The sequence below is a fragment of the Eleutherodactylus coqui genome, chromosome 3, assembly GCF_035609145.1.
Source record: "Eleutherodactylus coqui strain aEleCoq1 chromosome 3, aEleCoq1.hap1, whole genome shotgun sequence".
NCBI classification, from domain to species: Eukaryota; Metazoa; Chordata; class Amphibia; order Anura; family Eleutherodactylidae; genus Eleutherodactylus; species Eleutherodactylus coqui.
Genome location: NC_089839.1, coordinates 151,195,758 through 151,210,048, shown reverse-complemented (window position 1 = coordinate 151,210,048; position 14,291 = coordinate 151,195,758). Strand labels below are relative to the sequence as shown.

Below are 14,291 nucleotides of genomic sequence, written 5' to 3'. Positions count from 1 at the left end.
AGGGGCGGGGCCAGGTCCTGTCCCGGATGGGGAGGGATCGGAAGTAACATCACACACCCTGAAAGTGAGCACATGGGGGGGGAAGTAACTTCAGGGTGGGGGCAGGCCTCACTACATTTACTGCAGAGTCACACTATGTTGGGTTGTAAACATTGCAAGCACGGCCGCCATTACAGGGAGGGGCTGTAGTCAACACAAAGGCATTACATTGTTCATAAGCAATACACATACCCCACTACATGCTTTCCCCTCTTCAATCTCTTAACTACGTTATACCTCCTCCTAGCAATCTAAAAACACCTTTCTTTCTGCTGGGCTTCCTGCTCATCTTCTGAAAACTTTCTACAGTCTATCTTACCATACTCATTTCTGCTTATCTGTCCATGACCTAACATTTCTTTCTGCAACTTTTCCTGGTCCTTTCCCATTGTTCAGTAAATTCTGCTTTCTTCAAATCCTTCCAATATAACCTCTCTTTCCCACTCAGATTACAATGCACATTAATTCTACAAGACAAAAGGAACGGAAGGGTTAATTGGAAAAAGCTTTCAGTTCACTCTTATCAGCAGCCCTCCTCCCAATAATAAACACTGCACATTCTTTCTATAATACCAAACAGACGGGATTACTGAAGAATACCCACAACGGCTCAGGGTATATATATATCTCATCCACCTTTATATCAACCCGAGGTCTACTAGCAATCCCGAAGAGCACTTCCTGTACACGTCCTAGACAGGACATTTTAGCTATACACAGAGACTGACGATTATTTTCAATGACCAAGAGTTTCTGGAGTCAGCCGTCACACCACGGCCATATTCCCGCGTATATACCTTTTCACATATGAGAACATAACACGCTCAATCATAAGGTAAATATGCGTATCATAAATCTTAACCTCACACCAGTTACCTAGGAGTAAGTGTCTCTCTCTGGCGTGTTCCCTCAGACTTAAACAGCCGAGTCCGCCCTCCTGACACATTAACCCTCACAGAATTTATCTCTTGGTCTTGTATACACAATTTTTTAACCGTCTCAGACATAGCAGCCACAGCATACAAAATACCCCTTAAGCAGGTTAAAAGGGTGGTCTTTTCCGAGTAAGAAAGAACTATATTACCTGCCTTTCATTGATTTATCACTCTGGATCAGGAACAGGCAGAAAAGCAGTCAGAACCCAGATCACATCGGTAGATTTACATAAAGCAATCTTACCGTGTTCTGTAGATTTTCGGGCCCCTGAGTTCTGCGTGCCATCTGCCGATCTCTGTATTTTTCCAGAATGAAAGAAATCAAAATCTCTTAACTCGGTCCACCCAGGAGACGCCACTGAACTGGATTACGGTTTTCTCCAGCAGGTTTCGGGGTATTTTGTAGCTTCCGAATTGTATCGTGTGCACACATCGTGGAGCAAATTAGACACAAGCTATCAGCCTCATATCCAAAATGGCTCTCTGCCCAGAAACAGCCAGACAGGGCCTTTTATTGTAAAGCATAACATGGGCGGGCAACAGGTTACATCAGTAACATATAGGATTCTCATTTGTCGGATCATATAGAATCCCCCCTCCTTCCTGCCCACCTTCTCTCAAGTCCAATGTATAAGCAAGTCTTTGTCTCACAAACATGTGCTCGAATCTGAAACTGAAAGTACATATCTCTTTGTTCAAGAAGATTCTGTGTGAGGGATGGGGAGTACTGGGAAAACACTCAAGCAATAACATATAACACTGTGATTTAACTCTTTCCTTATGCAGCAGAGTTTCACATTAGGCTGAAGTCACAAAACACACATAATACGTCTAGTGCAAATCGATAGACATTTTATACTAATTAATTATCATGTCTATCACAATATTAATGAAGATTTACACCCCAAAATGGATAGTCCTGTTTGTTCTGTGTTCACAAACATTCCAATTGAAGCCCGAATCTGACCGGACACATGAATAGGTTTGTAATGGAGGGGACACTCTTTGGCTTTGAGGCCACAACTGAGTTAATTCCAGGCCCAATTGCTCACTTGTAGAGCCATCAAGATGCCAAAACGATAGAATGCCCCCCGCCCCCACTAATGATCCCATTTTGAAATCAAGCCCCCCTCAGCCCATTTATCTAGGTGTGTACTTTAAGCATTCTTACCCCACAGTTTTTTCCCCAAAATTATGAAGCATGTGAAAAATACATATAATTTAATTTTTTTCACTTTCATAGATATTCTTTTTTCAACCAGGAAAAACTGGAGAGACTCACCCCAAATTTTATAGCACTAGTTCATCTCTGTTCTGCAATACCCCCATCATATCCCCAATCTGTTTACTGGACACATGATTAGGCCCATAATGGAGGGAGCATCTATTGGATTTCAGGACACAGCTGAATAATATTGAGGCCCAATTGAACACTTACACAGGAAAAAAAATGGACTCCCTAAAAATAATCCCATCTCCTTTTTGGCATTTCCCAAATCTTAGATAAAAGTAATGATGTAAACAGTGTGCTATGTCCGAGGACAAGGGTAATTACGGAGGCCTGGATGGGCACATGGGGCAATAAAACCAGGTATCCCTCCTCCTCCCATGCTTTTGGGGGGGTATTTCTTGACCTCAGTGGCCGGGATGGGGTGTAGAAAGTTGTGCCCTGTGAGGCTTGGTAAGCTTGCTGCGGTCCGGCGGTCTCGTAAATTACAGATTACAGGTAGCGGTCTGAATAACGCCGGGTTCACACGGCCGGATGTGGAATCCGCTTATGGCGGCATAATGTACTGCACATAACTGTGTTCTCACACAGGCGGTCATGCGCACTCCACCTTTTTGATTGTTTGTATTTCCTGTGCAGTTTAATCATGTATGGGCTGCGGCGAATATCTGCGACCATACAGCACAACAGGGTCTATGTTACAGATATCCGCGGTAAAAGCGAGCATTCTGCGTTCTATTTTTTTTTGTTACTGGATTATGTAATTCTGACCACTAATGTGATTATTTAATTCAATGCACTTCACTGTTCCGCATACTACTGCAATCAAACGCATGTCGAATCTGCAATTCCTATCTGCTCTTGTAAGACCAGCCTAAGGTAGATCACATGAAGAGTAGCAAGCGCTTGTCTGACTATGTGAAGCACTATTTAATAAAAGCAAAGGATATAGTCTTTATGTGTCCACATTCCCGTATATCTACATTCATCAGTTAATGCAACAGTCTGGTTTTCTGGACCTGAGTATATTCTCCCTGCAGTTAGAAACAGACGGACTGACATGAATGAAGTGAGGTGAGATTTTTTTTGCTATTGTGAAGATTTAGGCTGGGTTCACACAGGGCGGATTCCCGGCGGAAATCTCACGGTTTTTCCTGCGGTCAAACCGCGAGATTTCCGACGGGGTTTAAGCCGCGGCGGCTTTGAAGCGGCTCGGCCGCATGCTTTTCCGTTGCGGCTGGCGCTCCGATGTAAATAAACAAAAAAAAAAAGTAAATAAACATGCTGCATCTTTTGAAACCGCAGCCGCAGTCGCGGTTTCAACCGGATTTACCGCAGCGGATTAGCCGTCCCGTGTGGACGAGATTTCTCAGAAATCTCGTCCACATGGCTGGCTAATACCGAGATTAGCGGCCGTGGGTGGTTTTGCCGCGGCCGGATCTGCTGCGGCAAAACCACGGCAAATCCGCCCTGTGTGAATCCAGCCTTAAGGTAGATCACAGCCTTTTTATACTATTGGATAACGGCGATCACGTGACCGGGGACCACTCATTCGGGCCTCCGGTCACTGCTTAAAGCTCTTGGCTACCTTTGGTAGTCAGGAGCAAGGGGATTTTAAATTTTCTGGGCCCTACCCGGCTTCTGCGTATGTGTCCGTCATGTTGCCGGCGTGCGCATGCACAGAATTCAGGGAAGGTCCACGGATAAAGATCCCATCGGGGGTCTAATCCAGGGGCCTTAGATAAGTAATCTCATCTCCCCTCAAAGATACGATTTTTTTAAATGTTACTTGATCGCTTTTATCATCGGATAACAAAGATCAGGTGACCGGAGGGGGGGAGGAGCTTAAAAAAAATATAAACTTTTATGTGATCGCCGCTATCCATTGGATAATGGCAATCGCGTAATTGGGGGGTGACATGCCGTAGCCCCCACACGATAGCTCCAGGATCTTGGGTACCTCTGGTAGCCGATAGCAGGGAACTGTCGTACGCACAGACCTCAGGCCTTTACTCTACAGGGCCGGCATGCTTTTACGGACATGTAAACTAAAGCCCAGACACGCAGGAGGGGAAAACACGTATGGTCACTAAGGGGTTAACTTCTCTTTGGTTGAATTTCACTGGAGGAAATAATGCAGAGCGATCCGTACATTTAGTGCAGCGACATGAAATTTAATTATTTAGTAAAGCGCACGCATTTTTAATTGGGCCCAAAGAAGACGATCGGAGGATCTGCAGCCCGATATCAATAAATGTCACTATGAAGGCTGAATAAGATCTGTAGAAATGGAGGACTCAAAAAAAATAACAAAAAAAAGTGATAACATACATTATATCTACCCAAAACATGCTACCACCTGCAGATCGCCAAAAAAAAGCAAGTCCTTAGGGTGACTACCCACTAGCGTTTGTGAATTTGCTCCTTTTTTGCCCCAGGTGTATGGGGCTTTATAATGTTAAAAACGCATCATGGCAAAATCGCAATTTACTGTGAAATCACGATTTTGCGCAATGCAATTTTGACAAGTCCCATAGGCCCCTGGAGAAAAAAAAACACTGCGAATTTCGCAGTGAAAAAGAACTGTATTAGGTAGTCAACCTTACACAGCAAAAATTTAAAAAATTTAAAAAAAACCTATGACTTGAGAAATGGAGATGAAAATACCCCAAAATAAGTTGCATCATTAGGTCCAGCCCATGTCACTAAGGGGTTAATGCTTTAACCATGATACACAGGACAACATTGGCAGTTATTATGACATCACATGACATCACAATGGGCTCAGAATGTTCAAAGCTCTAACCAAAGCCATCTTGCATCACTTGAGTTTGACAACTTGAAGAGGCCAGACAGTAGGTACGCAGCTGGCGGGGTGGTGAGGGGCCCTGGGCGCCCCAAAGGCAGCTGGCGGGGTGGTGAGGAGCCCTGGGCGCCCCAAAGGCAGCTGGCGGGGTGGTGAGGGGCCCTGGGCGCCCCAATGGCAGCTGGCGGGCTGGTGAGGGGCCCTGGGTGCCCCAATGGCAGCTGGCGGGCTGGTGAGGGGCCCTGGGCGCCCCAATGGCAGCTGGCGGGGTGGTGAGGGGCCCTGGACACCCCACCGGCAGCTGGCGGGGTGGTGAGGGGCCCTGGGCGCCCCAACAACAGCTGGCGGGGTGGTGAGGGGCCCTAGGGCGCCCTGGGTGCCCCAATGGCAGCTGGCGGGGTGGGGAAGGGCCCTGGGCGCCCCAAAGGCAGCCGGCGGGGTGGTGAAGGGACATGGGCGCCCCAAAGGCAGCCGGCGGGGTGGTGAGGGGCCCTGGGCGACCCAATGGCAGCTGGCGGGGTGGTGAGGGGCCCTGAGGGGCCCTGGGCGCCCCAATGGCAGCCGGCGGAGTGTTGAGGGGCCCTGGGCGCCCCAATGGCAGCCGGCGGAGTGTTGAGGGGCCCTGGACGCCCCAATGGCAGCCGGCGGGGTGGTGAGGGGCCCTGGATGCCCCAAGGGCAGCTGGCAGGGTGGTGAGGGGCCCTGGACACCCCAACGGCAGCTGGCGGGGTGGTGAGGGGCCCTGGGCGCCCCAACGGCAGCTGGCGGGGTGGTGAGGGGCCCTGGGCGCCCCAATGGCAGCTGGCAGGGTGGTGAGGCGCCCTGGTCACCCCAACGGCAGCTGGCGGGGTGGTAAGGGGCCCTGGGCGCCCCAACGGCAGCTGTCGGGGTGGTGAGGGGCCCTAAGGGGCCCTGGGCACCCCAATGGCAGCTGGCGGGGTGGGGAAGGGCCCTGGGCTCCCCAAAGGCAGCCGGCGGGGTGGGGAGGGGCCCTGGGCGCCCCAAAGGCAGCCGGCGGGGTGGTGAGGGGCCCTGGGCGCCCCAATGGCAGCCGGCGGGGTGGTGAGGGGCCCTGGGCGCCCCAAAGTCAGCCGGTGGGGTGGTGAGGGGCCCTGGGCGCCCCAATGGCAGCCGGCGGGGTGGTGAGGGGCCCTGGACGCCCCAATGGCAGCTGGCGGGCTGGTGAGGGGCCCTGGGCGCCCCAATGGCAGCTGGCGGGCTGGTGAGGGGCCCTGGGCGACCCAATGGCAGCTGGCGGGGTGGTGAGGGGCCCTGGACACCCCACCGGCAGCTGGCGGGGTGGTGAGGGGCCCTGGGCGCCCCAACGGCAGCTGGCGGGGTGGTGAGGGGCCCTAGGGCGCCCTGGGTGCCCCAATGGCAGCTGGCGGGGTGGGGAAGGGCCCTGGGCGCCCCAAAGGCAGCTGGCGGGGTGGTGAGGGGCCCTGGGCACCCCAACGGCAGCTGGCGGGGTGGTGAGGGGCCCTGGGCGCTCCAATGGCAGCTGGTGGGGTGGGGAAGGGCCCTGGGCGCCCCAAAGGCAGCTGGCGGGGTGGTGAGGGGCCCTGGGCGCCCCAATGGCAGCTGGCAGGGTGGTGAGGCGCCTGGACACCCCAAGGGCAGCTGGCGGGGTGGTAAGGGGCCCTGGGCGCCCCAACGGCAGCTGTCGGGGTGGTGAGGGGCCCTAAGGGGCCCTGGGCACCCCAATGGCAGCTGGCGGGGTGAAGAAGGGCCCTGGGCTCCCCAAAGGCAGCCGGCGGGGTGGGGAGGGGCCCTGGGCGCTCCAAAGGCAGCCGGCGGGGTGGGGAGGGGCCCTGGGCGCCCCAAAGGCAGCCGGCGGGGTGGTGAGGGGCCCTGGGTGACCCAATGGCAGCTGGCGGGGTGGTGAGGGGCCCTGAGGGGCCCTGGGCGCCCCAATGGCAGCCGGCGGAGTGTTGAGGGGCCTTGGGCGCCCCAACGGCAGCTGGCGGGGTGGTGAGGGGCCCTGGGCGCCCCAACGGCAGCTGGCGGGGTGGTGAGGGGCCCTGGGCGCCCCAATGGCAGCTGGTGGGGTGGGGAAGGGCCCTGGGCGCCCCAAAGGCAGCTGGCGGGGTGGTGAGGGGCCCTGGGCGCCCCAATGGCAGCTGGCAGGGTGGTGAGGCGCCCTGGACACCCCAACGGCAGCTGGCGGGGTGGTAAGGGGCCCTGGGCGCCCCAACAGCAGCTGTCGGGGTGGTGAGGGGCCCTAAGGGGCCCTGGGCACCCCAATGGCAATTGGCGGGGTGGGGAAGGGCCCTGGGCTCCCCAAAGGCAGCCGGCGGGGTGGGGAGGGGCCCTGGGCGCTCCAAAGGCAGCCGGCGGGGTGGGGAGGGGCCCTGGGCGCCCCAAAGGCAGCCGGCGGGGTGGTGAAGGGCCCTGGGCGCTCCAATGGCAGCTGGCAGGGTGGTGAGGGGCCCTGGGCGCCCCCAAGGCAGCTGGCGGGGTGGTGAGGGGCCCTGGACACCCCAACGGCAGCTGGCGGGGTGGTGAGGGGCCCTGGGCGCCCCAATGGCAGCTGGGGGGGTGGGGAAGGGCCCTGGGCGCCCCAAAGGCAGCCGGCGGAGTGGTGAGGGGCCCTGGACGCCCCAATGGCAGCCGGCGGGGTGGTGAGGGGCCCTGGGCGCCCCAATGGCAGCCAGCGGGGTGGTGAGGCGCCCTGGGCGCCCCAAAGTCAGCCGGTGGGGTGGTGAGGGGCCCTGGGCGCCCCAATGGCAGCCGGCGGTGTGGTGAGGGGCCCTGGATGCCCCAATGGCAGCCGGCGGGGTGGTGAGGGGCCCTGGGCGCCCCACTGGCAGCCAGCGGGGTGGTGAGGGGCCCTGGGCGCCCCAAAGGCAACCGGCGGGGTGGGGAGGGGCCCTGGGCGCTCCAAAGGCAGCCGGCGGGGTGGGGAGGGGCCCTGGGTGCCCCAAAGGCAGCCGGCGGGGTGGGGAGGGGCCCTGGGCGCCCCAAAAGCAGCCGGCGGGGTGGGGAGGGGCCCTGGGCGCCCCAAGGGCAGCCGGCGGGGTGGTAAGGGGCCCTGGGCGCTCCAAAGGCAGCCGGCGGGGTGGGGAGGGGCCCTGGACGCCCCAATGGCAGCTGGCGGGCTGGTGAGGGGCCCTGGGCGCCCCAATGGCAGCTGGCGGGCTGGTGAGGTGCCCTGGGTGCCCCAATGGCAGCTGGCGGGGTGGTGAGGGGCCCTGGACACCCCACCGGCAGCTGGCGGGGTGGTGAGGGGCCCTGGGAGCCCCAACGGCAGCTGGCGGGGTGGTGAGGGGCCCTAGGGCGCCCTGGGTGCCCCAATGGCAGCTGGCGGGGTGGGGAAGGGCCCTGGGCGCCCCAAAGGCAGCCGGCGGGGTGGTGAAGGGCCCTGGGCGCCCCAAAGGCAGCCGGCGGGGTGGTGAGGGTCCCTGGGCGACCCAATGGCAGCTGGCGGGGTGGTGAGGGGCCCTGGACGCCCCAATGGCAGCTGGCGGGCTGGTGAGGGGCCCTGGGCGCCCCAATGGCAGCTGGCGGGCTGGTGAGGGGCCCTGGGCGCCCCAATGGCAGCTGGCGGGGTGGTGAGGGGCCCTGGACACCCCACCGGCAGCTGGCGGGGTGGTGAGGGGCCCTGGGCGCCCCAACGGCAGCTGGCGGGGTGGTGAGGGGCCCTAGGGCGCCCTGGGTGCCCCAATGGCTGCTGGCGGGGTGGGGAAGGGCCCTGGGCGCCCCAAAGGCAGCCGGCGGGGTGGTGAAGGGCCCTGGGTGCCCCAAAGGCAGCCGGCGGGGTGGTGAGGGTCCCTGGGCGACCCAATGGCAGCTGGCGGGGTGGTGAGGGGCCCTGAGGGGCCCTGGGCGCCCCAATGGCAGCCGGCGGAGTGTTGAGGGGCCCTGGGCGCCCCAATGGCAGCCAGCGGAGTGTTGAGGGGCCCTGGACGCCCCAATGGCAGCCGGCGGGGTGGTGAAGGGCCCTGGATGCCCCAAGGGCAGCTGGCAGGGTGGTGAGGGGCCCTGGACACCCCAACGGCAGCTGGCGGGGTGGTGAGGGGCCCTGGGCACCCCAACGGCAGCTGGCGGGGTGGTGAGGGGCCCTGGGCGCTCCAATGGCAGCTGGTGGGGTGGGGAAGGGCCCTGGGCGCCCCAAAGGCAGCTGGCGGGGTGGTGAGGGGCCCTGGGCGCCCCAATGGCAGCTGGCAGGGTGGTGAGGCGCCTGGACACCCCAAGGGCAGCTGGCGGGGTGGTAAGGGGCCCTGGGCGCCCCAACGGCAGCTGTCGGGGTGGTGAGGGGCCCTAAGGGGCCCTGGGCACCCCAATGGCAGCTGGCGGGGTGGGGAAGGGCCCTGGGCTCCCCAAAGGCAGCCGGCGGGGTGGGGAGGGGCCCTGGGCGCTCCAAAGGCAGCCGGCGGGTGGGGAGGGGCCCTGGGCGCCCCAAAGGCAGCCGGCGGGGTGGTGAGGGGCCCTGGGTGACCCAATGGCAGCTGGCGGGGTGGTGAGGGGCCCTGAGGGGCCCTGGGCGCCCCAATGGCAGCCGGCGGAGTGTTGAGTGGCCCTGGGCGCCGCAACGGCAGCTGGCGGGGTGGTGAGGGGCCCTGGGCGCCCCAACGGCAGCTGGCGGGGTGGTGAGGGGCCCTGGGCGCCCCAATGGCAGCTGGTGGGGTGGGGAAGGGCCCTGGGCGCCCCAAAGGCAGCTGGCGGGGTGGTGAGGGGCCCTGGGCGCCCCAATGGCAGCTGGCAGGGTGGTGAGGCGCCCTGGACACCCCAACGGCAGCTGGCGGGGTGGTAAGGGGCCCTGGGCGCCCCAACGGCAGCTGTCGGGGTGGTGAGGGGCCCTAAGGGGCCCTGGGCACCCCAATGGCAATTGGCGGGGTGGGGAAGGGCCCTGGGCTCCCCAAAGGCAGCCGGCGGGGTGGGGAGGGGCCCTGGGCGCTCCAAAGGCAGCCGGCGGGGTGGGGAGGGGCCCTGGGCGCCCCAAAGGCAGCCGGCGGGGTGGTGAAGGGCCCTGGGCGCTCCAATGGCAGCTGGCAGGGTGGTGAGGGGCCCTGGGCGCCCCCAAGGCAGCTGGCGGGGTGGTGAGGGGCCCTGGACGCCCCAACGGCAGCTGGCGGGGTGGTGAGGGGCCCTGGGCGTCCCAATGGCAGCTGGCGGGGTGGTGAGGGGCCCTGGGCGCCCCAATGGCAGCTGGGGGGGTGGGGAAGGGCCCTGGGCGCCCCAAAGGCAGCCGGCGGAGTGGTGAGGGGCCCTGGACGCCCCAATGGCAGCCGGCGGGGTGGTGAGGGGCCCTGGGCGCCCCAATGGCAGCCGGCGGGGTGGTGAGGGGCCCTGGGCGCCCCAAAGTCAGCCGGTGGGGTGGTGAGGGGCCCTGGGCGCCCCAATGGCAGCCAGCGGGGTGGTGAGGGGCCCTGGATGCCGCAATGGCAGCCGGCGGGGTGGTGAGGGGCCCTGGGCGCCCCACTGGCAGCCAGCGGGGTGGTGAGGGGCCCTGGGCGCCCCAAAGGCAACCGGCGGGGTGGGGAGGGGCCCTGGGCGCTCCAAAGGCAGCCGGCGGGGTGGGGAGGGGCCCTGGGTGCCCCAAAGGCAGCCGGCGGGGTGGGGAGGGGCCCTGGGCGCCCCAAAAGCAGCCGGCGGGGTGGGGAGGGGCCCTGGGCGCCCCAAGGGCAGCCGGCGGGGTGGTAAGGGGCCCTGGGCGCCCCAAAGGCAGCCGGCGGGGTGGGGAGGGGCCCTGGGCGCCCCATAGGCAGCCGGCGGGGTGGGGAGGGGCCCTGGGCGCCCCAATGGCAGCCGGCGGGGTGGTGAGGGGCCCTGTGCGCCCCAAAGGCAGCCGGCAGGGTGGTGAGGGGCCCTGGGCGCCCCAATGGCAGCCGGCGGGGTGGGGAGGGGCCCTGTGCGCCCCAATGGCAGCCGGCGGGGTAGGGAGGGACCCTGGGCTCCCCAATGGCAGCCGGCGAGGTGGGGAGGGGCCCTGTGCGCCCCAATGGCAGCCGGCGGGGTGGGGAGGGTCCCTGGGCTCCCCAATGGCAGCCGGCGGGGTGGGGAGGGGCCCTGGACGCCTCAATAGCAGATGGCGGGGTGGGGAGGGGTTTTATTATACTTTAGATTGTACGCTCTTAGAAGCAGTATATATATATATATATCTATTTATAGTAGCAGCTTTCCTGCACCTATAATTACATATATATACACATACATACAGCAATAAGCAGCAGGACAGATTGGATCCAGGGTGATAACCGATCGCCACATCTGGGGTCAGGAAGGAATTTTTTTGCCCTCCTGAGGTAGAACTCTCCGGGGGGTTTTTTCGCCTTCCTCTGGATCTTTGGGTCCGGCGGCTCTCATCTCAGGACAATGGTGGACTGCTCAGAAGGACCGCAGCAAGTTCTGTGGTCTCCACCGGGCCGACCTGAGAGTCACTGTGATCCTTGCGTCATTTATTAAAAGGGCCGGTAATATTTCATTACAATGTTGCTTATTTCTATTCTAATAAAATATTCTATAAATCTACATGGTGGTGTTTGTCTTTTGTCTAGATTTCTCCTTACACAGCGGTCATGATGAGAGTGATCGCTGCCGCCCCTTATTCTAGAAGTATATAATAATTTGAATCCTCTCCCAGTGACACGGCGGCAGCTGCTGCGGGACAGGAGCTATAGGGGCTCTATATGGAGAGCTGAGAACATACAGCTGTACCTATAGTGATGTCATAATGGCTTCTCCTGTCCCCAGTTACAAGTGTTTGGGAGTTCAGTCTATGATGGGGGCGCTAATATTGTCCGTTTCCTCATGTCTACACAACGGACTAACTGAAAAAGACTGAAGACTGGACAAGAAGGCCAACTGAGTACAGAAGACACAACAGGGGTCTCACATAGAAATAGGAAACTGACTAAAGAGGTGTCGTTCACAGGGTGCAACAAGTAGCCATGGGGGCTCCTGATCCATACAAACCCCACACCTGAAGGACATATATGTACATTCTATTGGGTAAAGGGGAAAAGTTCCTCACAGTCATCCCATGCAAAAGTATCCTTAAAGGAAGTGTCCAGAATCAGAATATAATGCGAATGAAAATTTGGGAGGCTCAGGGACCCACTGGGGTTAAATTGTAACCAATCCAACCACAGCCTTTGCCATAAGCTTAAAAACCCTCAGTTGGGTCCTCCTTAAAAAGTAAAATGTATACATCAGGGGCGTTTCCTGGCGTATAAGCCAAACACGTCTAATCATGGAAAAACATTAGATGATGGACAGAGATAGCCTCTGAAGGGTCTCTGTAGACCTGTATGCAGGCCAGAAGACACAAGTATCAGTTCCATATATCAAAACTGTCTACCAATATGCAAATAAGGGAGATGGAACAATACCTCTGCAGCGCCACCTACTGGATGGCAGCATTCCTGCAAATCAATGCCCTACTCTTCATAAAGGTCTGTAGAGAAATGATTGGGAATTGTAAACCAAGTCAGAATCCATACACAGACAGCTGTTTCAGGGATTTTGCCCCTCATCAGTGTGCAGCAGGATGCTTGACTAGTAAGAGGCCTATGATGTGGGTCGTTAGGGGTAATATCACTCCTTAAGGAGACACCTAGAAGGCGAAGGTATTAGTGTTTCTTGAAGCCACCGGAAGCTAGGGGTTTGACAGGAGGAACGCCCCTCTCACACCCCCAGCTCCCGATAGGGTCAAGGCACAAAGGTCCTGGCAGCGTGTAGATTGATTTTAGGTGTCCCTGCAGGTTAAGGATGAAGCGTACTTCTCCACTATTATGAGCTGTAAATGCTGCCATTTTACAGCTGTAACATGGCAGCATTTTCAGCAAGTAATATAAGCCTAAGAAGACAAACAACCCTCACCCTAAAGCAGCGGGGGTCGGCTAAAATCAATGCACACGCTGTAGTCCTACCCACAGCCCCGTCCCCCTCACTGTGACCCAGTGCTCCTACAGCCTTCCCCAGAGCCTCCCCGTTGCCTTTCCTCTGTGGAACCCACCGCGGCCCTCGCTCCCTGTCTGCCGCCGTCGTTGTCTGCTCCGACGTCCTGGCAATGCAGCGAGGCAGTACGCCGGCTCTCTGCGTGTGCTCTCACCGCTGTTGTGTCCCTGCTCCCGGGCGTAGCGAAAAACTACGAGATTTCCACCGGGAGAACCGCTGGTGCAAAACCTGCGGCGGCTTTGAAGCGGCCCAGACGCTCGCTCTTCCGCTGCGGCCGGCACTCCCATAGAGGAGAGCGCGGCCGCAGCGGAAAAAAAAAATAGACATGCTGCGGTCGGCAAATCCACGCCGCAGCGGCGGCTTCTGCCGGCTTAGCCGCAGCGGATTTGCCGTCCCGTGTGGACGAGATTTCTCAGAAATCTCGTCCACATGGCTGGCTAATCCTGGGATTAGCGTCCGCATGCGGATTTGCCGCGGCGAAATTCCGCACGGAATTTCCATGGCAAATCCGCCCCGTGTGAACCCAGCCTTACTGTACTTTTTTGCGCTGCTCACATCAGCGCGGTCCCAGCAGCGCCATATGAGTAGGTGGGCCAGCCGATTTAGTCCCAGGTGTTTTCAATTTTCCACGCAAAATTGCACCTTTCAGTGCGCAATTCTGTGCAGACGGTGCACAATTGCAGACCTAAATAGAGTATGTCATGTTTTTTTTCTGCGCCCTCAAAAAACATGCAGAAAAAAACATGCGCCGACACAGTTTCAGCCTGGGGGTGCATGAAGGCTTTGGCAGTGGAAGGGACTGCTGTGTTGCCCTTTGACCCGACAAGCTCCAGGTCGTGGTGCCACTCACTAGATGCCTTGACGCAACCTCACTGCTGGTCATGGTTGTGGCAGCGTTCCCGCAGCATAGGGACTCGAGGGTGCAAGGTCGCAGGGATACAGCGCGAACTTGGGTTGAGTGACACCTGAGTTGCCATGTAACCCTAGCCTTATGGGGTGCAACTGGCACAAACTTATGGGGCATCTGAGGGTGCTTCAGCGTATGATCGAGAAATTGTGTACAGCACAGTGCTATGGGGCAGCTGCAGCCTGCATGCACTGTTATGGGGCATCAGTGGGTGGCACACGTGAGGTGGTTGGCTCTGGCGCACACTGTGTTATGCACGTTGAGGATTGCTGCTAGCTTCCGCTTTTATCTTTATCATGTTTGGGTTCTCAGACGCTTCTTTACACTGCGCATGCTCCGGAGCGAGAATCTTCCTAGGGTTAAGTCACTTTTGTCCAGTCACGTGGTGTTCATCACGTCTTGGTTTCCCAGTGAAAGCGATAGTCGCGCTGACCTTTAGTGCTCTATGAGGGATCGCTCATGGACAGGAAAGCGGCG

General features: G+C 59.1%; 1 protein-coding gene across 1 annotated transcript in view; it reads right to left on the bottom strand.

Annotated features, from left to right (window-relative positions):
• Positions 1-14,291, bottom strand: part of LOC136620188 (protein polybromo-1-like) — a 162,951-nt gene that overhangs the window by 142,973 nt on the left and 5,687 nt on the right. The gene's annotated exons all lie outside the window — the stretch shown is intronic.